The following is a 25,826-nucleotide window of genomic DNA, read 5'->3' as shown; positions in this document are numbered from 1 at the left end:
TAAGGAGACGAGCAAAGGGTTATGATCAGTAGTGGGAGTCTAATCTCCACTAACGAATCCAAGCATTCATCTAATGAATGGGATACTTATGTAGGAATGGAAGTCTCTCTAAGACAAGTTTGATTAAGTGATGAGTTGTACTCATTAAAATCTTATCATTGATGGGATAAACATTAAAGAAACTACCAACATCAGTACCTTCTACAAAGCACGAGTTGTGGACAGAGCGTCTCTAGTCTAGCACATCACAAGGTGTAATGTTGTTCCAACGTGTTGGAAAAGTGTCCAAGAAATTGGAGTTGAGTACTGAAGCATGTTTTAAGGTTTGTCCCAAATGATGTAAGGTTATAAGTTCTGTAATCTTCAAAGATATAATTCTTGTATGAAGATCAAGAGATGAACTTCAAGCCTAACAACGTGATAACTCTCAAAATAAAGAGAGAGATATCGGATTTTCCACATTACCAAGAAGTCATACCATTAGAAACTTTTGCACTAATAAAATCAACTTCAATACCTAAGATTGTAAGAACCATGTCGTGGTGGGAGCGTTCCACTGGAACACAACAAGTTCATGGGTCTAAGAGTGTCGTAAGACTCAGTCTTAGATTAACTTGAACATAATCCCTTAAACTACAATGTAGTATTGGTTAATTTGGATAATCATCTTTGAAAAGGTGATAGATATCATATTACAATCTAAAATAGACAACATATTTTACAAGACTTGCAATACTACCTACAGGCTGTGTTAGTCAGTGGGAGCAAGTATCCTTGCAAGTGTAAATGTGGATATCAAATGGCTAGAAAATGACAATGGGTTATGCCCAGAGAGAATTATCTTCTCGCTATCGTTGTGCCAGGATTTATTCGATCATATTGTCTGTTAGAACTTACATAAATAAATCATCTACTAGAACATTCTAATGGATATGTAATTAAGGGCAAGAAACGCATGATTGGAAGCTTATATAGACCTTCGTGGTCTTAGGCAAGCATCTAAATCAGAGGATATGTGTTTTATTAAAATTGTCAAAAGTTTGGAATTTGACTTGTGTCCTTAACAGTGTTGTAAGCACAAGGAAGTTGAAAGTGCATTACATATGGTATTATTGGTACTCTACGATGATGAAATCTACAAAAGTTGCAAACAACTAAGATTGGCATCTGGCGTAGGAAACTGGTTGTCTGCCCAGTTTAAGATAAAGGATTTAAGAGCAACTAATTACATTCTTAGCATCTAAGTCCTTTTAAGATACTAGAACATTCTAATGGATATGTAATTAAGGGCAAGAAACGCATGATTGGAAGCTTATATAGACCTTCGTGGTCTTAGGCAAGCATCTAAATCAGAGGATATGTGTTTTATTAAAATTGTCAAAAGTTTGGAATTTGACTTGTGTCCTTAACAGTGTTGTAAGCACAAGGAAGTTGAAAGTGCATTACATATGGTATTATTGGTACTCTACGATGATGAAATCTACAAAAGTTGCAAACAACTAAGATTGGCATCTGGCGTAGGAAACTGGTTGTCTGCCCAGTTTAAGATAAAGGATTTAAGAGCAACTAATTACATTCTTAGCATCTAAGTCCTTTTAAGATACTAGAACATTCTAATGGATATGTAATTAAGGGCAAGAAACGCATGATTGGAAGCTTATATAGACCTGCGTGGTCTTAGGCAAGCATCTAAATCATGTTTTTATCAAAATTGTCAAAAATTTGGAATTTGACGTGTGTCCTTAACAGTGTTGTAACCACAAGGAAGTTGAAAGTGCATTACATATGGTATTATTGGTACTCTACGATGATGAAATCTACAAAAGTTGCAAACAACTAAGATTGGCATCTGGCGTAGGAAACTGGTTGTCTGCCCAGTTTAAGATAAAGGATTTAAGAGAAACTAATTACATTCTTAGCTTGCTAGAATGAATGTTGAGATTCTCTTAGGAATCCTATATCTACACATTGCTTGGAACATTTTAGGATTAGAAATTCCATGAAAAGGTTTTATACCTTTCAGGATGGAATTGTCTTGTCTCTAGTCAAGTGTCGTTTGACTAGTTTCAGAGATAGTTGTCTCATGTATGCTATAATGTGTACTAAGTTTGATATTAGTTGTGCTTATGCATGATAAACGTATATCATATTAACCATGGCAAAGGACTTTGATTGAGGTAAAAAGTATACCATAGTACTTGAGAAAGACTAATTGCTATATTCTAGTTTACCAGTCATTCATGTAATGTCCTTGGGGTTACACTGACTTAGTTTTATGACTAATCAGTGACCGAGTAACTCATCCTCTGAATATGTGTTTACCTTAGGAGTATCTTCCTATTTGCTTTAATAGAGGCTTTCGAGACCGACCCCTCTCCGGATAATAGAGCTAATGTCAACAAGAACATTGCCCAATACATCCTCCTCTTGAAAATGGAAGAAGACTTTTGGAGACAAAAGGCGTCTATCCGATGGTTAAAGGATGGTGACAGAAATACCAATTCTATCAAAGTTGGGTTAAGCAGAAGAGAGCCCGGCTCCACATTCATGAGATCCACGAGAGAGGCCAGCTCATCACAGACGAGACGGAGGTGCGGAACTTAGCAGCTCACTTCTTCCAAAGCCTTCTTGCACCGGAACCAATGGACCTCGCGAAGCCGGATTTAGACCTGATAGATCAACTCCCGGATGACACCAATCTGGAGGGGCTCATAGCACAACCTTCGGAAGAGTAGGTAAAACGTGCTGTATTTGATATCTCGGGGGATAGTGCTCCGGGCACGGATGGTTTCACGGCTACGTTCTACCAGCAGCACTGTTGGGGCATTGTGGAGGCTGTGAGGCAGTTTTTTAATGGTGCTTTCTTGCCGCGTAGCATCACCGCAACATCTATTGTGCTCCTTCCAAAGAAAGACAATCCGGAAGCATGGTCGGACTATCGACCAATTAGCCTATGCAATGTCTCAAACAAGATCTTTACAAAGATCCTTTCGGCAAGGCTTGCGCCGATTCTCCCCAAGGTAATCGCGCCGAATCAAAGTGGGTTTGTTAAGGGAAGATTACTAAACGACAATGTGTTGTTGGCGCAAGAAATGTTCCATGAAAATCACAGGAACAATCCTACGCCTAACGCTGCTCTTAAGCTAGATATGGCAAAAGCTTATGATAGAGTCCAGTGGTCGTTCCTCATTAAAATCCTCAAACGCATGGGCTTCCCTGATGCGTGGCTGAGCATGATTGAAAGATGCATTGGCTCTTGCTGGTTCTCAATCCTTGTGAACGGAGCGCCGGCGGGCTTCTTCAGGTCAACCCGGGGGTTGAGGCAAGGCGACCCCATTTCCCCTGCTCTTTTCGTCATTGCTGTAGATTATTTATCAAGAAGTTTGGACCAGCTGATCCCTGGCAAGAAAGAAATGGTTTTTAAGTCCTCTCGCGGCAGTGCCGAAGTGAGCCACCTTGCATATGCCGATGACATCCTAATCTTCACCCAAGCGGCACCAGGGTCTCTCCGTCGCCTCAAAGCTTGTCTTCATGGCTACACAGCAGCCTCGGCCCAACAGATTAACATCACGAAGAGCAGCTTTTATATCACTGAAGCTCACGAGCAATGGGCTGCGATTATCGAGGTGGAAGGGGGTTCTCGAGAGGGTCTTTCCCCTTTCTGTGTCTTGGGGTGCCCATTTATAAAGGCTTTAAGCGTACAGACATGTTCCAATTTCTACGGGAAAAAATTTCAAAGAGAATCTCCGGGTGGGCTCATAGACACTTATCCTTCGGTGGGCGGCTGACTCTCATTAGGAGCACGCTTGAAGCGATTCCAATTCACCTTTTCCAAGCCATTGAGCCCACAAAGACTGCCATGCACTGTCTTGAACAACAGTTGGCTTGCTTCTTTTGGGGTGCCACCAATGAGAAGAAGAAGACGCCCTGGATTGGATGGGAACAAATTTGTCTCTCGACGGCGGAGGGGAGTCTTGGGATTAGACGGTTCGAAGAGGTCCTCTGAGCCTTCAGCATCAAACTCTGGTGGAGATTTAGGGAACAAAACTCCCTGTGGGCTACTCATATCTATAGCAAATACTGCTCCAAAAAATCGCCAATGACCGCACACTCCTCGGGGTGTAATAGCTCGACGTGGAGAAGACTTACTAAGGCCTGGCCCCATGCCAACCCGAACATTAGATGGATCATTGGAGACGGCAAAGTTCTGTTTTGGGACGACATTTGGCTGGGTGAAAGACCGCTGAGAGAAGTGGTTTTGGACACGAGAGGGAACCACCGGAGCAGAGTCTTGGACTTCTGGAGCGAGGGCACTGGACCCTGCGAAATTGTCATTAGCTCAGAATCAGTCGAGCATCAATAGAATCTGTCAAGATTATTCGATTGGAATATCCTAGCGTGACAGAATGTTTTGAGTGATCAAAAAAGATCCTCGAATAGTTTCTGACACAAGTCATCGCCTAAAGTAACAAGAAATGACTACAAGAAGGTTTAACTGAAAAATAGAAAATCTTCAGAATAATAGTCGTTGTATTACTGTTAGAGGAAAGTAACATGATAGATGACGAAATGGGAGAGCCTGAATTATCAACAAAGTTTGTTTAAAGCGAGAAAAGATGCTTTGTGAGTTGGATTGACCTGTTTTGTAGAAGGACAAAGTACATGACAATGCAACTTCTAAGTAAGAGATCTTGATCCAATTAGGTTTTTGTTGCAGTGGGAGCTATTAATGCTCAACTATTATTTTATGGTTGATGCTTAAGGCATCATAGTATTAAAATAATATAAGTGCGACAAGGTTGAGTATTCAACAACACATCAACTTCTTAATCATTGAATGATAAAGTATCTATTGCTCTTAGTCTTAAGGCCAAGAAAATACTTAGCAATTGTTCGAACTGATCTAGACTATCAAGATTTTAACATTTCGTTAAATAGCTTGAGAGTTGAGAAAGTCTGTTTGATGCACTATGAGTTAGAATCGTTTGATTTTTCAAGAGATTCAGAATACTTATAGAAGTGCAACATAGAAAGACTAGCAAGTCTCAATGGTTTACACCATAAGGAGACGAGCAAAGGGTTATGATCAGTAGTGGGAGTCTAATCTCCACTAACGAATCCAAGCATTCATCTAATGAATGGGATACTTATGTAGGAATGGAAGTCTCTCTAAGACAAGTTTGATTAAGTGATGAGTTGTACTCATTAAAATCTTATCATTGATGGGATAAACATTAAAGAAACTACCAACATCAGTACCTTCTACAAAGCACGAGTTGTGGACAGAGCGTCTCTAGTCTAGCACATCACAAGGTGTAATGTTGTTCCAACGTGTTGGAAAAGTGTCCAAGAAATTGGAGTTGAGTACTGAGGCATGTTTTAGGGTTTGTCCCAAATGATGTAAGGTTATAAGTTCTGTAATCTTCAAAGATATAATTCTTGTATGAAGATCAAGAGATGAACTTCAAGCCTAACAACGTGATAACTCTCAAAATAAAGAGAGAGATATCGGATTTTCCACATTACCAAAAAGTCATACCATTAGAAACTTTTGCACTAATAAAATCAACTTCAATACCTAAGATTGTAAGAACCATGTCGTAGTGGGAGCGTTCCACTGGAACACAACAAGTTCATGGGTCTAAGAGTGTCGTAAGACTCAGTCTTAGATTAACTTGAACATAATCCCTTAAACTACAATGTAGTATTGGTTAATTTGGATAATCATCTTTGAAAAGGTGATAGATATCATATTACAATCTAAAATAGACAACATATTTTACAAGACTTGCAATACTACCTACAGGCTGTGTCAGTCAGTGGGAGCAAGTATCCTTGCAAGTGTAAATGTGGATATCAAATGGCTAGACAATGACAATGGGTTATGCCCAGAGAGAATTATCTTCTCGCTATCGTTGTGCCAGGATTTATTCGATCATATTGTCTGTTAGAACTTACATAAATAAATCATCTACTAGAACATTCTAATGGATATGTAATTAAGGGCAAGAAACGCATGATTGGATGCTTATATAGACCTTCGTGGTCTTAGGCTAGCATCTAAATCAGAGGATATGTGTTTTATTAAAATTGTCAAAAGTTTGGAATTTGACTTGTGTCCTTAACAGTGTTGTAAGCACAAGGAAGTTGAAAGTGCATTACATATGGTATTATCGGTACTCTACGATGATGAAATCTACAAAAGTTGCAAACAACTAAGATTGGCATCTGGCGTAGGAAACTGGTTGTCTGCCCAGTTTAAGATAAAGGATTTAAGAGCAACTAATTACATTCTTAGCATCTAAGTCCTTTTAAGATACTAGAACATTCTAATGGATATGTAATTAAGGGCAAGAAAAATGCATGATTGGAAGCTTATGTAGACCTGCGTGGTCTTAGGCAAGCATCTAAATCATGTTTTTATCAAAATTGTCAAAAATTTGGAATTTGACTTGTGTCCTTAACAGTGTTGTAAGCACAAGGAAGTTGAAAGTGCATTACATATGGTATTATTGGTACTCTACGATGATGAAATCTACAAAAGTTGCAAACAACTAAGATTGGCATCTGGCGTAGGAAACTGGTTGTCTGCCCAGTTTAAGATAAAGGATTTAAGAGAAACTAATTACATTCTTAGCTTGCTAGAAAGAATGTTGAGATTCTCTTAGGAATCCTATATCTACACATTGCTTGGAACATTTTAGCATTAGAAATTCCATGAAAAGGTTTTATACCTTTCAGGATGGAATTGTCTTGTCTCTAGTCAAGTGTCGTTTGACTAGTTTCAGAAATAGTTGTCTCATGTATGCTATAATGTGTACTAAGTTTGATATTAGTTGTGCTTATGCATGATAAACGTATATCATATTAACCATGGCAAAGGACTTTGATTGAGGTAAAAAGTATACCATAGTACTTGAGAAAGACTAATTGCTATATTCTAGTTTACCAGTCATTCATGTAATGTCCTTGGGGTTACACTGACTTAGTTTTATGACTAATCAGTGATCGAGTAACTCATCCTCTGAATATGTGTTTACCTTAGGAGTATCTTCCTATTTGCTTTAATAGAGGCTTTCGAGACCGACCCCTCTCCGGATAATAGAGCTAATGTCAACAAGAACATTGCCCAATACATCCTCCTCTTGAAAATGGAAGAAGACTTTTGGAGACAAAAGGCGTCTATCCGATGGTTAAAGGATGGTGACAGAAATACCAATTCTATCAAAGTTGGGTTAAGCAGAAGAGAGCCCGGCTCCACATTCATGAGATCCACGAGAGAGGCCAGCTCATCATAGACGAGACGGAGGTGCGGAACTTAGCAGCTCGCTTCTTCCAAAGCCTTCTTGCACCGGAACCAATGGACCTCGCGGAGCCGGATTTAAACCTGATACATCAACTCCCGGATGACACCAATCTGGAGGGGCTCATAGTACAACCTTCGGAAGAGTAGGTAAAACGTGCTGTATTTGATATCTCGGGGGATAGTGCTCCGGGCCCGGATGGTTTCACGGCTACGTTCTACCAGCAGCACTGTTGGGGCATTGTGGAGGCTGTGAGGCAGTTTTTTAATGGTGCTTTCTTGCCGCGTAGCATCACCGCAACATCTATTGTGCTCCTTCCAAAGAAAGACAATCCGGAAGCATGGTCGGACTATCGACCAATTAGCCTATGCAATGTCTCAAACAAGATCTTTACAAAGATCCTTTCGGCAAGGCTTGCGCCGATTCTCCCCAAGGTAATCGCGCCGAATCAAAGTGGGTTTGTTAAGGGAAGATTACTGAACGACAATGTGTTGTTGGCGCAAGAAATGTTCCATGAACTTCACAGGAACAATCCTACGCCTAACGTTGCTCTTAAGCTAGATATGGCAAAAGCTTATGATAGAGTCCAGTGGTCGTTCCTCATTAAAATCCTCAAACGCATGGGCTTCCCTGATGCGTGGCTGAGCATGATTGAAAGATGCATTGGCTCTTGCTGGTTCTCAATCCTTGTGAACGGAGCGCCGGCGGGTTTCTTCAGGTCAACCCGGGGGTTGAGGCAAGGCGACCCCATTTCCCCTGCTCTTTTCGTCATTGCTGTAGATTATTTATCAAGAAGTTTGGACCAGCTGATCCTTTTTTTTTTTTTTTTTTTTTTTTGAAAAAATACAATCTCCCTCAATCAAATTATATTGTCACAAATTATGAAAGATTTGAGTATCATTGTGTGTTTTTGGACCAAAATTCTAACAGTCTACATAATTTAACACTGAAAAACTGCTTCTTACTACACCACATCTATTAAAATGTAGTTATCTTAATTTGATCTAGTCTTCCTCTTCTTCTTCTGCATCTTGTACGTCTCGTACAGATTTAGAGACTGCCTTGTGCGGTCCATCTCGGATCTTAACCTCTCGTTTTCTTGGATATCGCGTAGCAATGAGAAGTGTTTGGAAAGTTTACTTCTAATTGCATTTTCATCAATTTCATCTGAAGAATTTAGGTCTAATCCTTGGACAGGCACGCTGTCGCTTACCTTTCTCTTGTTATTGGTTCTTTTTATGGCACTAGGTGTGGCAAATGACTCGTTTTCCTTTAATAACTCCGTGTACGCTTGTTGTGGAGAGGCATGGACACGAAAGACCTGGTTTGTGTTGGCGTTCATGGTTGAGATAGTGGCCGCGATTGATGAAACAGAAGGGTGATAGTGTTTCATCAGAAGGTTAAGCTCCCAAAGGACTGAAGCTAGTGCGCCACAAAGGTTCGGGTCCAGCACTTGAGGTTGGAATTTTGCAATTGCACCAGCAACAGATCCACCTCCAGCATCGTTTTCCAACAGATTACGGCATTTAGCATTCTTCTGAAGAAGATGCTTCACAGTGACCAGTGCAGCCATGGACTCAGCCGGCCTAAAGCATAATGCGAATGTAGCCAACCGCTTTATAAATGCAGCAGCTCGTTGCATATCATGCTGTCTTTCATCGCACAGCATTATCTTCAGGGCTTCAGCCAACAAATCCCCATCATCCCTTCCTGGCTGGTATTCGAGTATAAGATTGTATAACTGGATAAAAAACTCCTGTAGATCAACATTCAGAGCATCTAGGTTGTTCCTCATCACTTTGAAAGCAACAATACAGCACCGTAACCGTTCCGACACTGTTAGCTGACAAGAGGAATTCTCGGAATAATCTGCGGACTTATTGCCATTCCCAGCAAGTTTTCTCAGACATTGCATGAGATCAGCCATAAAATCCAAGTCAATTAGATGAGCAAACTTTCCAATTCCATTCAAACAAGGATCGAGTAGGGGATGGCTTCCAAATGCACCATGTACTGAACCTTCAGATTTTGGCTGCACAGTATGTTTTAGTACGCGGAAGAATGTCTGAAATACAGCAGAGAGAGTTTGTGACTGCATTTTCCTTCGCTCTTGGGGATCTTGATCAGATGAAACGGCTTTGTAGTCTGCATTTACCTCCTCTCTAGTCTTTGACATCATCTCTTTCCTACTCTTCTTCCTGTCATTTTCCGGCTTTTGATTTGACTCATCCGAACCTTTTCTCTTCTTGAATTTTTTGTATTTTGCTTTTTTATCCATATCAGATCTTTCTGGTTTTCCAAGATCCTCATCGAATGACAGAGACAAGAAAACTTCTAAGGAATCTGGATGCAGTTGGCAGTTGTGGCTTTTTACAAGTTCTGCAATCCTTCTTACAGCTTCCACAGTAACTTCACCACCATGTTTGCCTTCATTAGTGAAAAGTGACTTCACGGCAGAGCAACAAAGTTTTCTTATAACATCATCTTGGGAACTTATATCTTTAACAACGGCAGCCAACAAGCTCTCACGATAGTTGAAGTGTGGGACTGCTGCAAGCAAAGTACATAAGCAACGGGTGGCCACAAGTTGATAAGCTGTTTGTTGCTGCAGTGCTACCAACTTCTGAACATAAGCCTTGTATGCGGACAAAAGCGTGGACTCATAAAATCTCATCTTCTTAACATCCTTTGAAACCTTCATCTCTTGTTCCTTTTCAGTAGGCAGCCTGATCCGATAACCTGGAATGATGTCTTTGAAGACAGCCAACAAAGATTTAAGCCCAAGTATGACAATGGTACTGTCTCCATCTTTTGAAATCTCCAGCATCTCTTTTAAAAGCCTAATATTGGACTCTGGATCAGCAAGTAGAGTGGTACCCAACTCAGCAAACTTATATTTCTTCTTCTCATTTGCTTCTTCAGCTGTCAGATCTTTTTTCACTTCATCCAATACTTCTTCCTGAGGAGTTTGCTGCACTTCCTCCTCCTTAGCTTGTTTCTTCGCCTCTTTCCTCAATTTCTTAGTCTTCAACCGTTTCTCTGCTTTCGTTGGCTTCACCAGAGCTGGGTCCTTAATCGATTCCCCAGACTCTTCTGCAGCCTCTTTTGGCTCCTTCACTACTCTTCTATAGTATAACTGTCCATCCTCCGTTTTCAACAGAAGTGCATCAATCGGATCAACCTCCAACGTATTCTCTTCTTTCTCTTTGTTTTCCAATTTCTTCCTCAACTTCTTCTCATACAACAGTTCTAGAGCTCCTTCATTGGCATCAGCCACTCGACTAACATGCTTGGTGAGAGAAGGAGTGTCAATTTTGGACATAAAATTAGCATAATCTGAATGCTGGTGGACAAAATCGAAATCCTCGTCAGAAACTTCAACTTCTTCATCGGGAACTTCTGGAGGAAGGTCAGGCGGTAGTATTATCTTCTGCTTCTTCTTCCCCATTTTGACAAAATTTCGTCGGAGAAGAAAAGAAGAGAGGATTCGTCGGAAAAGAGGAAGCAATTCGTTCCCTTGGACCAGCTGATCCTTGGCAAGAAAGAAATGGTTTTTAAGTCCTCTCGCGGCAGTGCCGAAGTGAGCCACCTTGCATATGCCGATGACATCCTAATCTTCACCCGAGCGGCACCAGGGTCTCTCCGTCGCCACAAAGCTTGTCTTCATGACTACACAGCAGCCTCGGCCCAATAGATTAACATCACGAAGAGCAGCTTTTATATCACTGAAGCTCATGAGGCAATGGGCTGCGATTATCGAGCTGGAAGGGGGGTTCTCGAGAGGGTCTTTCCCCTTTCTGTATCTTGGGGTGCCCATTTATAAAGGCTTTTAAGCGTACAAACATGTTCCAATTCCTACGGAAAAAAATTTCAAAGAGAATCTCCGGGTGGGCTCATAGACACTTATCCTTCGGTGGGCGGCTGACTCTCATTAGGAGCACGCTTGAAGCGATTCCAATTCACCTTTTCCAAGCCATTGAGCCCACAAAGACTGCCATGCACTGTCTTGAACAACAGTTGGCTTGCTTCTTTTGGGGTGCCACCAATGAGAAGAAGAAGACGCCCTGGATTGGATGGGAACAAATTTGTCTCTCGACGGCGGAGGGGAGTCTTGGGATTAGACGGTTCGAAGAGGTCCTCCGAGCCTTCAGCATCAAACTCTGGTGGAGATTTAGGGAACAAAATCCCTGTGGGCTACTCATATCTATAGCAAATACTGCTCCAAAAAATCGCCAATGACCGCACACTCCTCGGGGTGTAATAGCTCGACGTGGAGAAGACTTACTAAGGCCTGGCCCCATGCCAACCCGAACATTAGATGGATCATTGGAGACGGCAAAGTTCTGTTTTGGGACGACATTTGGCTGGGTGAAAGACCGCTGAGAGAAGTGGTTTTGGACACGAGAGGGAACCACCGGAGCAGAGTCTTGGACTTCTGGAGCGAGGGCACTGGACCCTGCGAAATTGTCATTAGCTCAGAATCAGTCGAGGATCAATAGAATCTGTCAAGATTATTCGATTGGAATATCCTAGCGTGACATTATGTTTTGAGTGATCAAAAGATCCTCGAATAGTTTCTGACACAAGTCATCGCCTAAAGTAACAAGAAATGACTACAAGAAGGTTTAACTGAAAAATAGAAAATCTTCAGAATAATAGTCGTTGTATTACTGTTAGAGGAAAGTAACATGATAGATGACGAAATGGGAGAGCCTGAATTATCAACAAAGTTTGTTTAAAGCGAGAAAAGATGCTTTGTGAGTTGGATTGACCTGTTTTATAGAAGGACAAAGTACATGACAATGCAACTTCTAAGTAAGAGATCTTGATCCAGTTAGGTTTTTGTTGCAGTGGGAGCTATTAATGCTCAACTATTATTTTATGGTTGATGCTTAAGGCATCATAGTATTAAAATAATATAAGTGCGACAAGGTTGAGTATTCAACAACACATCAACTTCTTAATCATTGAATGATAAAGTATCTATTGCTCTTAGTCTTAAGGCCAAGAAAATACTTAGCAATTGTTCGAACTGATCTAGACTATCAAGATTTTAACATTTCGTTAAATAGCTTGAGAGTTGAGAAAGTCTGTTTGATGCACTATGAGTTAGAATCGTTTGATTTTTCAAGAGATTCAGAATACTTATAGAAGTGCAACATAGAAAGACTAGCAAGTCTCAATGGTTTACACCATAAGGAGACGAGCAAAGGGTTATGATCAGTAGTGGGAGTCTAATCTCCACTAACGAATCCAAGCATTCATCTAATGAATGGGATACTTATGTAGGAATGGAAGTCTCTCTAAGACAAGTTTGATTAAGTGATGAGTTGTACTCATTAAAATCTTATCATTGATGGGATAAACATTAAAGAAACTACCAACATCAGTACCTTCTACAAAGCACGAGTTGTGGACAGAGCGTCTCTAGTCTAGCACATCACAAGGTGTAATGTTGTTCCAACGTGTTGGAAAAGTGTCCAAGAAATTGGAGTTGAGTACTGAGGCATGTTTTAGGGTTTGTCCCAAATGATGTAAGGTTATAAGTTCTGTAATCTTCAAAGATATAATTCTTGTATGAAGATCAAGAGATGAACTTCAAGCCTAACAACGTGATAACTCTCAAAATAAAGAGAGAGATATCGGATTTTCCACATTACCAAAAAGTCATACCATTAGAAACTTTTGCACTAATAAAATCAACTTCAATACCTAAGATTGTAAGAACCATGTGGTAGTGGGAGCGTTCCACTGGAACACAACAAGTTCATGGGTCTAAGAGTGTCGTAAGACTCAGTCTTAGATTAACTTGAACATAATCCCTTAAACTACAATGTAGTATTGGTTAATTTGGATAATCATCTTTGAAAAGGTGATAGATATCATATTACAATCTAAAATAGACAACATATTTTACAAGACTTGCAATACTACCTACAGGCTGTGTCAGTCAGTGGGAGCAAGTATCCTTGCAAGTGTAAATGTGGATATCAAATGGCTAGACAATGACAATGGGTTATGCCCAGAGAGAATTATCTTCTCGCTATCGTTGTGCCAGGATTTATTCGATCATATTGTCTGTTAGAACTTACATAAATAAATCATCTACTAGAACATTCTAATGGATATGTAATTAAGGGCAAGAAACGCATGATTGGATGCTTATATAGACCTTCGTGGTCTTAGGCTAGCATCTAAATCAGAGGATATGTGTTTTATTAAAATTGTCAAAAGTTTGGAATTTGACTTGTGTCCTTAACAGTGTTGTAAGCACAAGGAAGTTGAAAGTGCATTACATATGGTATTATCGGTACTCTACGATGATGAAATCTACAAAAGTTGCAAACAACTAAGATTGGCATCTGGCGTAGGAAACTGGTTGTCTGCCCAGTTTAAGATAAAGGATTTAAGAGCAACTAATTACATTCTTAGCATCTAAGTCCTTTTAAGATACTAGAACATTCTAATGGATATGTAATTAAGGGCAAGAAAAATGCATGATTGGAAGCTTATATAGACCTGCGTGGTCTTAGGCAAGCATCTAAATCATGTTTTTATCAAAATTGTCAAAAATTTGGAATTTGACTTGTGTCCTTAACAGTGTTGTAAGCACAAGGAAGTTGAAAGTGCATTACATATGGTATTATTGGTACTCTACGATGATGAAATCTACAAAAGTTGCAAACAACTAAGATTGGCATCTGGCGTAGGAAACTGGTTGTCTGCCCAGTTTAAGATAAAGGATTTAAGAGAAACTAATTACATTCTTAGCTTGCTAGAAAGAATGTTGAGATTCTCTTAGGAATCCTATATCTACACATTGCTTGGAACATTTTAGCATTAGAAATTCCATGAAAAGGTTTTATACCTTTCAGGATGGAATTGTCTTGTCTCTAGTCAAGTGTCGTTTGACTAGTTTTAGAGATAGTTGTCTCATGTATGCTATAATGTGTACTAAGTTTGATATTAGTTGTGCTTATGCATGATAAACGTATATCATATTAACCATGGCAAAGGACTTTGATTGAGGTAAAAAGTATACCATAGTACTTCAGAAAGACTAATTGCTATATTCTAGTTTACCAGTCATTCATGTAATGTCCTTGGGGTTACACTGACTTAGTTTTATGACTAATCAGTGATCGAGTAACTCATCCTCTGAATATGTGTTTACCTTAGGAGTATCTTCCTATTTGCTTTAATAGAGGCTTTCGAGACCGACCCCTCTCCGGATAATAGAGCTAATGTCAACAAGAACATTGCCCAATACATCCTCCTCTTGAAAATGGAAGAAGACTTTTGGAGACAAAAGGCGTCTATCCGATGGTTAAAGGATGGTGACAGAAATACCAATTCTATCAAAGTTGGGTTAAGCAGAAGAGAGCCCGGCTCCACATTCATGAGATCCACGAGAGAGGCCAGCTCATCACAGACGAGACGGAGGTGCGGAACTTAGCAGCTCGCTTCTTCCAAAGCCTTCTTGCACCGGAACCAATGGACCTCGCGGAGCCGGATTTAAACCTGATACATCAACTCCCGGATGACACCAATCTGGAGGGGCTCATAGCACAACCTTCGGAAGAGTAGGTAAAACGTGCTGTATTTGATATCTCGGGGGATAGTGCTCCGGGCCCGGATGGTTTCACGGCTACGTTCTACCAGCAGCACTGTTGGGGCATTGTGGAGGCTGTGAGGCATTTTTTTAATGGTGCTTTCTTGCCGCGTAGCATCACCGCAACATCTATTTTGCTCCTTCCAAAGAAAGACAATCCGGAAGCATGGTCGAACTATCGACCAATTAGCCTATGCAATGTCTCAAACAAGATCTTTACAAAGATCCTTTCGGCAAGGCTTGCGCCGATTCTCCCCAAGGTAATCACGCCGAATCAAAGTGGGTTTGTTAAGGGAAGATTACTAAACGACAATGTGTTGTTGGCGCAAGAAATGTTCCATGAACTTCACAGGAACAATCCTACGCCTAACGTTGCTCTTAAGCTAGATATGGCAAAAGCTTATGATAGAGTCCAGTGGTCGTTCCTCATTAAAATCCTCAAACGCATGGGCTTCCCTGATGCGTGGCTGAGCATGATTGAAAGATGCATTGGCTCTTGCTGGTTCTCAATCCTTGTGAACGGAGCGCCGGCGGGCTTCTTCAGGTCAACCCGGGGGTTGAGGCAAGGCGACCCCATTTCCCCTGCTCTTTTCGTCATTCCTGTAGATTATTTATCAAGAAGTTTGGACCAGCTGATCCTTGGCAAGAAAGAAATGGTTTTTAAGTCCTCTCGCGGCAGTGCCGAAGTGAGCCACCTTGCATATGCCGATGACATCCTAATCTTCACCCAAGCGGCACCAGGGTCTCTCCGTCGCCTCAAAGCTTGTCTTCATGACTACACAGCAGCCTCGGCCCAACAGATTAACATCACGAAGAGCAGCTTTTATATCACTGAAGCTCACGAGCAATGGGCTGCGATTATCGAGGTGGAAGGGGGTTCTCGAGAGGGTCTTTCCCCTTTCTGTATCTTGGGGTGCCCATTTATAAAGGCTTTAAGTGTACAGACATGTTCCAATTCCTACGGGAAAAAATTTCAAAGAGAATCTCCGGGTGGGCTCATAGACACTTATCCTTCGGTGGGCGGCTGACTCTCATTAGGAGCACGCTTGAAGCGATTCCAATTCACCTTTTCCAAGCCATTGAGCCCACAAAGACTGCCATGCACTGTCTTGAACAACAGTTGGCTTGCTTCTTTTGGGGTGCCACCAATGAGAAGAAGAAGACGCCCTGGATTGGATGGGAACAAATTTGTCTCTCGACGGCGGAGGGGAGTCTTGGGATTAGACGGTTCGAAGAGGTCCTCCGAGCCTTCAGCATCAAACTCTGGTGGAGATTTAGGGAACAAAATCCCTGTGGGCTACTCATATCTATAGCAAATACTGCTCCAAAAAATCGCCAATGACCGCACACTCCTCGGGGTGTAATAGCTCGACGTGGAGAAGACTTACTAAGGCCTGGCCCCATGCCAACCCGAACATTAGATGGATCATTGGAGACGGCAAAGTTCTGTTTTGGGACGACATTTGGCTGGGTGAAAGACCGCTGAGAGAAGTGGTTTTGGACACGAGAGGGAACCACCGGAGCAGAGTCTTGGACTTCTGGAGCGAGGGCACTGGACCCTGCGAAATTGTCATTAGCTCAGAATCAGTCGAGCATCAATAGAATCTGTCAAGATTATTCGATTGGAATATCCTAGCGTGACAGAATGTTTTGAGTGATCAAAAAAGATCCTCGAATAGTTTCTGACACAAGTCATCGCCTAAAGTAACAAGAAATGACTACAAGAAGGTTTAACTGAAAAATAGAAAATCTTCAGAATAATAGTCGTTGTATTACTGTTAGAGGAAAGTAACATGATAGATGACGAAATGGGAGAGCCTGAATTATCAACAAAGTTTGTTTAAAGCGAGAAAAGATGCTTTGTGAGTTGGATTGACCTGTTTTATAGAAGGACAAAGTACATGACAATGCAACTTCTAAGTAAGAGATCTTGATCCAGTTAGGTTTTTGTTGCAGTGGGAGCTATTAATGCTCAACTATTATTTTATGGTTGATGCTTAAGGCATCATAGTATTAAAATAATATAAGTGCGACAAGGTTGAGTATTCAACAACACATCAACTTCTTAATCATTGAATGATAAAGTATCTATTGCTCTTAGTCTTAAGGCCAAGAAAATACTTAGCAATTGTTCGAACTGATCTAGACTATCAAGATTTTAACATTTCGTTAAATAGCTTGAGAGTTGAGAAAGTCTGTTTGATGCACTATGAGTTAGAATCGTTTGATTTTTCAAGAGATTCAGAATACTTATAGAAGTGCAACATAGAAAGACTAGCAAGTCTCAATGGTTTACACCATAAGGAGACGAGCAAAGGGTTATGATCAGTAGTGGGAGTCTAATCTCCACTAACGAATCCAAGCATTCATCTAATGAATGGGATACTTATGTAGGAATGGAAGTCTCTCTAAGACAAGTTTGATTAAGTGATGAGTTGTACTCATTAAAATCTTATCATTGATGGGATAAACATTAAAGAAACTACCAACATCAGTACCTTCTACAAAGCACGAGTTGTGGACAGAGCGTCTCTAGTCTAGCACATCACAAGGTGTAATGTTGTTCCAACGTGTTGGAAAAGTGTCCAAGAAATTGGAGTTGAGTACTGAGGCATGTTTTAGGGTTTGTCCCAAATGATGTAAGGTTATAAGTTCTGTAATCTTCAAAGATATAATTCTTGTATGAAGATCAAGAGATGAACTTCAAGCCTAACAACGTGATAACTCTCAAAATAAAGAGAGAGATATCGGATTTTCCACATTACCAAAAAGTCATACCATTAGAAACTTTTGCACTAATAAAATCAACTTCAATACCTAAGATTGTAAGAACCATGTCGTAGTGGGAGCGTTCCACTGGAACACAACAAGTTCATGGGTCTAAGAGTGTCGTAAGACTCAGTCTTAGATTAACTTGAACATAATCCCTTAAACTACAATGTAGTATTGGTTAATTTGGATAATCATCTTTGAAAAGGTGATAGATATCATATTACAATCTAAAATAGACAACATATTTTACAAGACTTGCAATACTACCTACAGGCTGTGTCAGTCAGTGGGAGCAAGTATCCTTGCAAGTGTAAATGTGGATATCAAATGGCTAGACAATGACAATGGGTTATGCCCAGAGAGAATTATCTTCTCGCTATCGTTGTGCCAGGATTTATTCGATCATATTGTCTGTTAGAACTTACATAAATAAATCATCTACTAGAACATTCTAATGGATATGTAATTAAGGGCAAGAAACGCATGATTGGATGCTTATATAGACCTTCGTGGTCTTAGGCTAGCATCTAAATCAGAGGATATGTGTTTTATTAAAATTGTCAAAAGTTTGGAATTTGACTTGTGTCCTTAACAGTGTTGTAAGCACAAGGAAGTTGAAAGTGCATTACATATGGTATTATCGGTACTCTACGATGATAAAATGTACAAAAGTTGCAAACAACTAAGATTGGCATCTGGCGTAGGAAACTGGTTGTCTGCCCAGTTTAAGATAAAGGATTTAAGAGCAACTAATTACATTCTTAGCATCTAAGTCCTTTTAAGATACTAGAACATTCTAATGGATATGTAATTAAGGGCAAGAAAAATGCATGATTGGAAGCTTATATAGACCTGCGTGGTCTTAGGCAAGCATCTAAATCATGTTTTTATCAAAATTGTCAAAAGTTTGGAATTTGACTTGTGTCCTTAACAGTGTTGTAAGCACAAGGAAGTTGAAAGTGCATTACATATGGTATTATTGGTACTCTACGATGATGAAATCTACAAAAGTTGCAAACAACTAAGATTGGCATCTGGCGTAGGAAACTGGTTGTCTGCCCAGTTTAAGATAAAGGATTTAAGAGCAACTAATTACATTCTTAGCATCTAAGTCCTTTTAAGATACTAGAACATTCTAATGGATATGTAATTAAGGGCAAGAAAAATGCATGATTGGAAGCTTATATAGACCTGCGTGGTCTTAGGCAAGCATCTAAATCATGTTTTTATCAAAATTGTCAAAAGTTTGGAATTTGACTTGTGTCCTTAACAGTGTTGTACGCACAAGGAAGTTGAAAGTGCATTACATATGGTATTATTGGTACTCTACGATGATGAAATCTACAAAAGTTGCAAACAACTAAGATTGGCATCTGGCGTAGGAAACTGGTTGTCTGCCCAGTTTAAGATAAAGGATTTAAGAGCAACTAATTACATTCTTAGCATCTAAGTCCTTTTAAGATACTAGAACATTCTAATGGATATGTAATTAAGGGCAAGAAAAATGCATGATTGGAAGCTTATATAGACCTGCGTGGTCTTAGGCAAGCATCTAAATCATGTTTTTATCAAAATTGTCAAAAGTTTGGAATTTGACTTGTGTCCTTAACAGTGTTGTAAGCACAAGGAAGTTGAAAGTGCATTACATATGGTATTATTGGTACTCTACGATGATGAAATCTACAAAAGTTGCAAACAACTAAGATTGGCATCTGGCGTAGGAAACTGGTTGTCTGCCCAGTTTAAGATAAAGGATTTAAGAGCAACTAATTACATTCTTAGCATCTAAGTCCTTTTAAGATACTAGAACATTCTAATGGATATGTAATTAAGGGCAAGAAAAATGCATGATTGGAAGTTTATATAGACCTGCGTGGTCTTAGGCAAGCATCTAAATCATGTTTTTATCAAAATTGTCAAAAATTTGGAATTTGACTTAACAGTGTTGTAAGCACAAGGAAGTTGAAAGTGCATTACATATGGTATTATTGGTACTCTACGATGATGAAATCTACAAAAGTTGCAAACAACTAAGATTGGCATCTGGCGTAGGAAACTGGTTGTCTGCCCAGTTTAAGATAAAGGATTTAAGAGAAACTAATTACATTCTTAGCTTGCTAGAAAGAATGTTGAGATTCTCTTAGGAATCCTATATCTACACATTGCTTGGAACATTTTAGCATTAGAAATTCCATGAAAAGGTTTTATACCTTTCAGGATGGAATTGTCTTGTCTCTAGTCAAGTGTCGTTTGACTAGTTTTAGAGATAGTTGTCTCATGTATGCTATAATGTGTACTAAGTTTGATATTAGTTGTGGTTATGCATGATAAACGTATATCATATTAACCATGGCAAAGGACTTTGATTGAGGTAAAAAGTATATCATAGTACTTCAGAAAGACTAATTGCTATATTCTAGTTTACCAGTCATTCATGTAATGTCCTTGGGGTTACACTGACTTAGTTTTATGACTAATCAGTGATCGAGTAACTCATCCTCTGAATATGTGTTTACCTTAGGAGTATCTTCCTATTTGCTTTAATAGAGGCTTTCGAGACCGACCCCTCTCCGGATAATAGAGCTAATGTCAACAAGAACATTGCCCAATACATCCTCCTCTTGAAAATGGAAGAAGACTTTTGGAGACAAAAGGCGTCTATCCGATGGTTAAAGGATGGTGACAGAAATACCAATTCTATCAAAGTTGGGTTAAGCAGAAGAGAGCCCGGCTCCACATTCATGAGATCCACGAGAGAGGCCAGCTCATCATAGACGAGACGGAGGTGCGGAACTTAGCAGCTCGCTTCTTCCAAAGCCTTCTTGCACCGGAACCAATGGACCTCGCGGAGCCGGATTTAAACCTGATACATCAACTCCCGGATGACACCAATCTGGAGGGGCTCATAGCACAACCTTCGGAAGAGTAGGTAAAACGTGCTGTATTTGATATCTCGGGGGATAGTGCTCCGGGCCCGGATGGTTTCACGGCTACGTTCTACCAGCAGCACTGTTGGGGCATTGTGGAGGCTGTGAGGCAGTTTTTTAATGGTGCTTTCTTGCCGCGTAGCATCACCGCAACATCTATTGTGCTCCTTCCAAAGAAAGACAATCCGGAAGCATGGTCGGACTATCGACCAATTAGCCTATGCAATGTCTCAAACAAGATCTTTACAAAGATCCTTTCGGCAAGGCTTGCGCCGATTCTCCCCAAGGTAATCGCGCCGAATCAAAGTGGGTTTGTTAAGGGAAGATTACTGAACGACAATGTGTTGTTGGCGCAAGAAATGTTCCATGAACTTCACAGGAACAATCCTACGCCTAACGTTGCTCTTAAGCTAGATATGGCAAAAGCTTATGATAGAGTCCAGTGGTCGTTCCTCATTAAAATCCTCAAACGCATGGGCTTCCCTGATGCGTGGCTGAGCATGATTGAAAGATGCATTGGCTCTTGCTGGTTCTCAATCCTTGTGAACGGAGCGCCGGCGGGTTTCTTCAGGTCAACCCGGGGGTTGAGGCAAGGCGACCCCATTTCCCCTGCTCTTTTCGTCATTGCTGTAGATTATATATCAAGAAGTTTGGACCAGCTGATCCTTTTTTTTTTTTTTTTTTTTTTTTGAAAAAATACAATCTCCCTCAATCAAATTATATTGTCACAAATTATGAAAGATTTGAGTATCATTGTGTGTTTTTGGACCAAAATTCTGACAGTCTACATAATTTAACACTGAAAAACTGCTTCTTACTACACCACATCTATTAAAATGTAGTTATCTTAATTTGATCTAGTCTTCCTCTTCTTCTTCTGCATCTTGTACGTCTCGTACAGATTTAGAGACTGCCTTGTGCGGTCCATCTCGGATCTTAACCTCTCGTTTTCTTGGATATCGCGTAGCAATGAGAAGTGTTTGGAAAGTTTACTTCTAATTGCATTTTCATCAATTTCATCTGAAGAATTTAGGTCTAATCCTTGGACAGGCACGCTGTCGCTTACCTTTCTCTTGTTATTGGTTCTTTTTATGGCACTAGGTGTGGCAAATGACTCGTTTTCCTTTAATAACTCCGTGTACGCTTGTTGTGGAGAGGCATGGACACGAAAGACCTGGTTTGTGTTGGCGTTCATGGTTGAGATAGTGGCCGCGATTGATGAAACAGAAGGGTGATAGTGTTTCATCAGAAGGTTAAGCTCCCAAAGGACTGAAGCTAGTGCGCCACAAAGGTTCGGGTCCAGCACTTGAGGTTGGAATTTTGCAATTGCACCAGCAACAGATCCACCTCCAGCATCGTTTTCCAACAGATTACGGCATTTAGCATTCTTCTGAAGAAGATGCTTCACAGTGACCACAGCCATGGACTCAGCCGGCCTAAAGCATAATGCGAATGTAGCCAACCGCTTTATAAATGCAGCAGCTCGTTGCATATCATGCTGTCTTTCATCGCACAGCATTATCTTCAGGGCTTCAGCCAACAAATCCCCATCATCCCTTCCTGGCTGGTATTCGAGTATAAGATTGTATAACTGGATAAAAAACTCCTGTAGATCAACATTCAGAGCATCTAGGTTGTTCCTCATCACTTTGAAAGCAACAATACAGCACCGTAACCGTTCCGACACTGTTAGCTGACAAGAGGAATTCTCGGAATAATCTGCGGACTTATTGCCATTCCCAGCAAGTTTTCTCAGACATTGCATGAGATCAGCCATAAAATCCAAGTCAATTAGATGAGCAAACTTTCCAATTCCATTCAAACAAGGATCGAGTAGGGGATGGCTTCCAAATGCACCATGTACTGAACCTTCAGATTTTGGCTGCACAGTATGTTTTAGTACGCGGAAGAATGTCTGAAATACAGCAGAGAGAGTTTGTGACTGCATTTTCCTTCGCTCTTGGGGATCTTGATCAGATGAAACGGCTTTGTAGTCTGCATTTACCTCCTCTCTAGTCTTTGACATCATCTCTTTCCTACTCTTCTTCCTGTCATTTTCCGGCTTTTGATTTGACTCATCCGAACCTTTTCTCTTCTTGAATTTTTTGTATTTTGCTTTTTTATCCATATCAGATCTTTCTGGTTTTCCAAGATCCTCATCGAATGACAGAGACAAGAAAACTTCTAAGGAATCTGGATGCAGTTGGCAGTTGTGGCTTTTTACAAGTTCTGCAATCCTTCTTACAGCTTCCACAGTAACTTCACCACCATGTTTGCCTTCATTAGTGAAAAGTGACTTCACGGCAGAGCAACAAAGTTTTCTTATAACATCATCTTGGGAACTTATATCTTTAACAACGGCAGCCAACAAGCTCTCACGATAGTTGAAGTGTGGGACTGCTGCAAGCAAAGTACATAAGCAACGGGTGGCCACAAGTTGATAAGCTGTTTGTTGCTGCAGTGCTACCAACTTCTGAACATAAGCCTTGTATGCGGACAAAAGCGTGGACTCATAAAATCTCATCTTCTTAACATCCTTTGAAACCTTCATCTCTTGTTCCTTTTCAGTAGGCAGCCTGATCCGATAACCTGGAATGATGTCTTTGAAGACAGCCAACAAAGATTTAAGCCCAAGTATGACAATGGTACTGTCTCCATCTTTTGAAATCTCCAGCATCTCTTTTAAAAGCCTAATATTGGACTCTGGATCAGCAAGTAGAGTGGTACCCAACTCAGCAAACTTATATTTCTTCTTCTCATTTGCTTCTTCAGCTGTCAGATCTTTTTTCACTTCATCCAATACTTCTTCCTGAGGAGTTTGCTGCACTTCCTCCTCCTTAGCTTGTTTCTTCGCCTCTTTCCTCAATTTCTTAGTCTTCAACCGTTTCTCTGCTTTCGTTGGCTTCACCAGAGCTGGGTCCTTAATCGATTCCCCAGACTCTTCTGCAGCCTCTTTTGGCTCCTTCACTACTCTTCTATAGTATAACTGTCCATCCTCCGTTTTCAACAGAAGTGCATCAATCGGATCAACCTCCAACGTATTCTCTTCTTTCTCTTTGTTTTCCAATTTCTTCCTCAACTTCTTCTCATACAACAGTTCTAGAGCTCCTTCATTGGCATCAGCCACTCGACTAACATGCTTGGTGAGAGAAGGAGTGTCAATTTTGGACATAAAATTAGCATAATCTGAATGCTGGTGGACAAAATCGAAATCCTCGTCAGAAACTTCAACTTCTTCATCGGGAACTTCTGGAGGAAGGTCAGGCGGTAGTATTATCTTCTGCTTCTTCTTCCCCATTTTGACAAAATTTCGTCGGAGAAGAAAAGAAGAGAGGATTCGTCGGAAAAGAGGAAGCAATTCGTTCCCTTGGACCAGCTGATCCTTGGCAAGAAAGAAATGGTTTTTAAGTCCTCTCGCGGCAGTGCCGAAGTGAGCCACCTTGCATATGCCGATGACATCCTAATCTTCACCCGAGCGGCACCAGGGTCTCTCCGTCGCCACAAAGCTTGTCTTCATGACTACACAGCAGCCTCGGCCCAATAGATTAACATCACGAAGAGCAGCTTTTATATCACTGAAGCTCATGAGGCAATGGGCTGCGATTATCGAGCTGGAAGGGGGGTTCTCGAGAGGGTCTTTCCCCTTTCTGTATCTTGGGGTGCCCATTTATAAAGGCTTTTAAGCGTACAGACATGTTCCAATTCCTACGGAAAAAAATTTCAAAGAGAATCTCCGGGTGGGCTCATAGACACTTATCCTTCGGTGGGCGGCTGACTCTCATTAGGAGCACGCTTGAAGCGATTCCAATTCACCTTTTCCAAGCCATTGAGCCCACAAAGACTGCCATGCACTGTCTTGAACAACAGTTGGCTTGCTTCTTTTGGGGTGCCACCAATGAGAAGAAGAAGACGCCCTGGATTGGATGGGAACAAATTTGTCTCTCGACGGCGGAGGGGAGTCTTGGGATTAGACGGTTCGAAGAGGTCCTCCGAGCCTTCAGCATCAAACTCTGGTGGAGATTTAGGGAACAAAACTCCCTGTGGGCTACTCATATCTATAGCAAATACTGCTCCAAAAAATCGCCAATGACCGCACACTCCTCGGGGTGTAATAGCTCGACGTGGAGAAGACTTACTAAGGCCTGGCCCCATGCCAACCCGAACATTAGATGGATCATTAGAGACGGCAAAGTTCTGTTTTGGGACGACATTTGGCTGGGTGAAAGACCGCTGAGAGAAGTGGTTTTGGACACGAGAGGGAACCCCCGGAGCAGAGTCTTGGACTTCTGGAGCGAGGGCACTGGGACCTTGCGAAATTGTCATTAGCTCAGAATCAGTCAGGCATCAATAGAATCTGTTAAGATTATTCGATTGGAATATCCTAGAGTGACAGAATGTTTTGAGTGATCAAAAGATCCTCAAATAGTTTCTGACTCAAGTCATCGCCTAAAGTAATAAGAAATGACTACAAGAAGGTTTAACTGAAAAATAGAAAATCTTTAGAATAATAGTCGTTGTATTACTGTTAGAGGAAAGTAACATGATAGATGACGAAATGGGAGAGCCTGAATTATCAACAAAGTTTGTTTAAAGCGAGAAAAGATGCTTTGTGAGTTGGATTGACCTGTTTTATAGAAGGACAAAGTACATGACAATGCAACTTCTAAGTAAGAGATCTTGATCCAGTTAGGTTTTTGTTGCAGTGGGAGCTATTAATGCTCAACTATTATTTTATGGTTGACGCTTAAGGCATCATAGTATTAAAATAATATAAGTGCGACAAGGTTGAGTATTCAACAACACATCAACTTCTTAATCATTGAATGATAAAGTATCTATTGCTCTTAGTCTTAAGGCCAAGAAAATACTTTGCAATTGTTCGAACTGATCTAGACTATCAAGTTTAACATTTCGTTAAATAGCTTGAGAGTTGAGAAAGTCTTTTGATGCACTATGAGATAGAATCATTTGATTTTTCAAGAGATTCAGAATACTTATAGAAGTGCAACATAGAAAGACTAGCAAGTCTCAATGGTTTACACCATAAGGAGACGAGCAAAGGGTTATGATCAGTAGTGGGAGTCTAATCTCCACTAACGAATCCAAGCATTCATCTAATCAATGGGATACTTATGTAGGAATGGAAGTCTCTCTAAGACAAGTTTGATTAAGTGATGAGTTGTACTCATTAAAATCTTATCATTGATGGGA

General features: G+C 40.6%; 2 pseudogenes; both read right to left on the bottom strand.

The window, feature by feature from the left end:
- Positions 1-8,298: 8,298 nt before the first annotated feature.
- On the bottom strand, positions 8,299-10,775 carry LOC148934185 (nucleolar complex-associated protein 3 pseudogene; annotated as a pseudogene).
- Positions 10,776-21,319: 10,544 nt separating this feature from the next.
- Positions 21,320-23,936, bottom strand: LOC148934184 (nucleolar complex-associated protein 3 pseudogene; annotated as a pseudogene).
- Between the last annotated feature and the right edge of the window lie 1,890 nt (positions 23,937-25,826).

This window comes from Salvia hispanica, chromosome 1, assembly GCF_029641045.1.
Source record: "Salvia hispanica isolate PSC_SH4W2 chromosome 1, Shi_PSC_v1, whole genome shotgun sequence".
NCBI classification, from domain to species: domain Eukaryota; kingdom Viridiplantae; phylum Streptophyta; class Magnoliopsida; order Lamiales; family Lamiaceae; genus Salvia; species Salvia hispanica.
The sequence above is the reverse complement of the archived record's forward strand: the minus strand, read 5'-3'. Positions and strand labels throughout refer to the sequence as shown.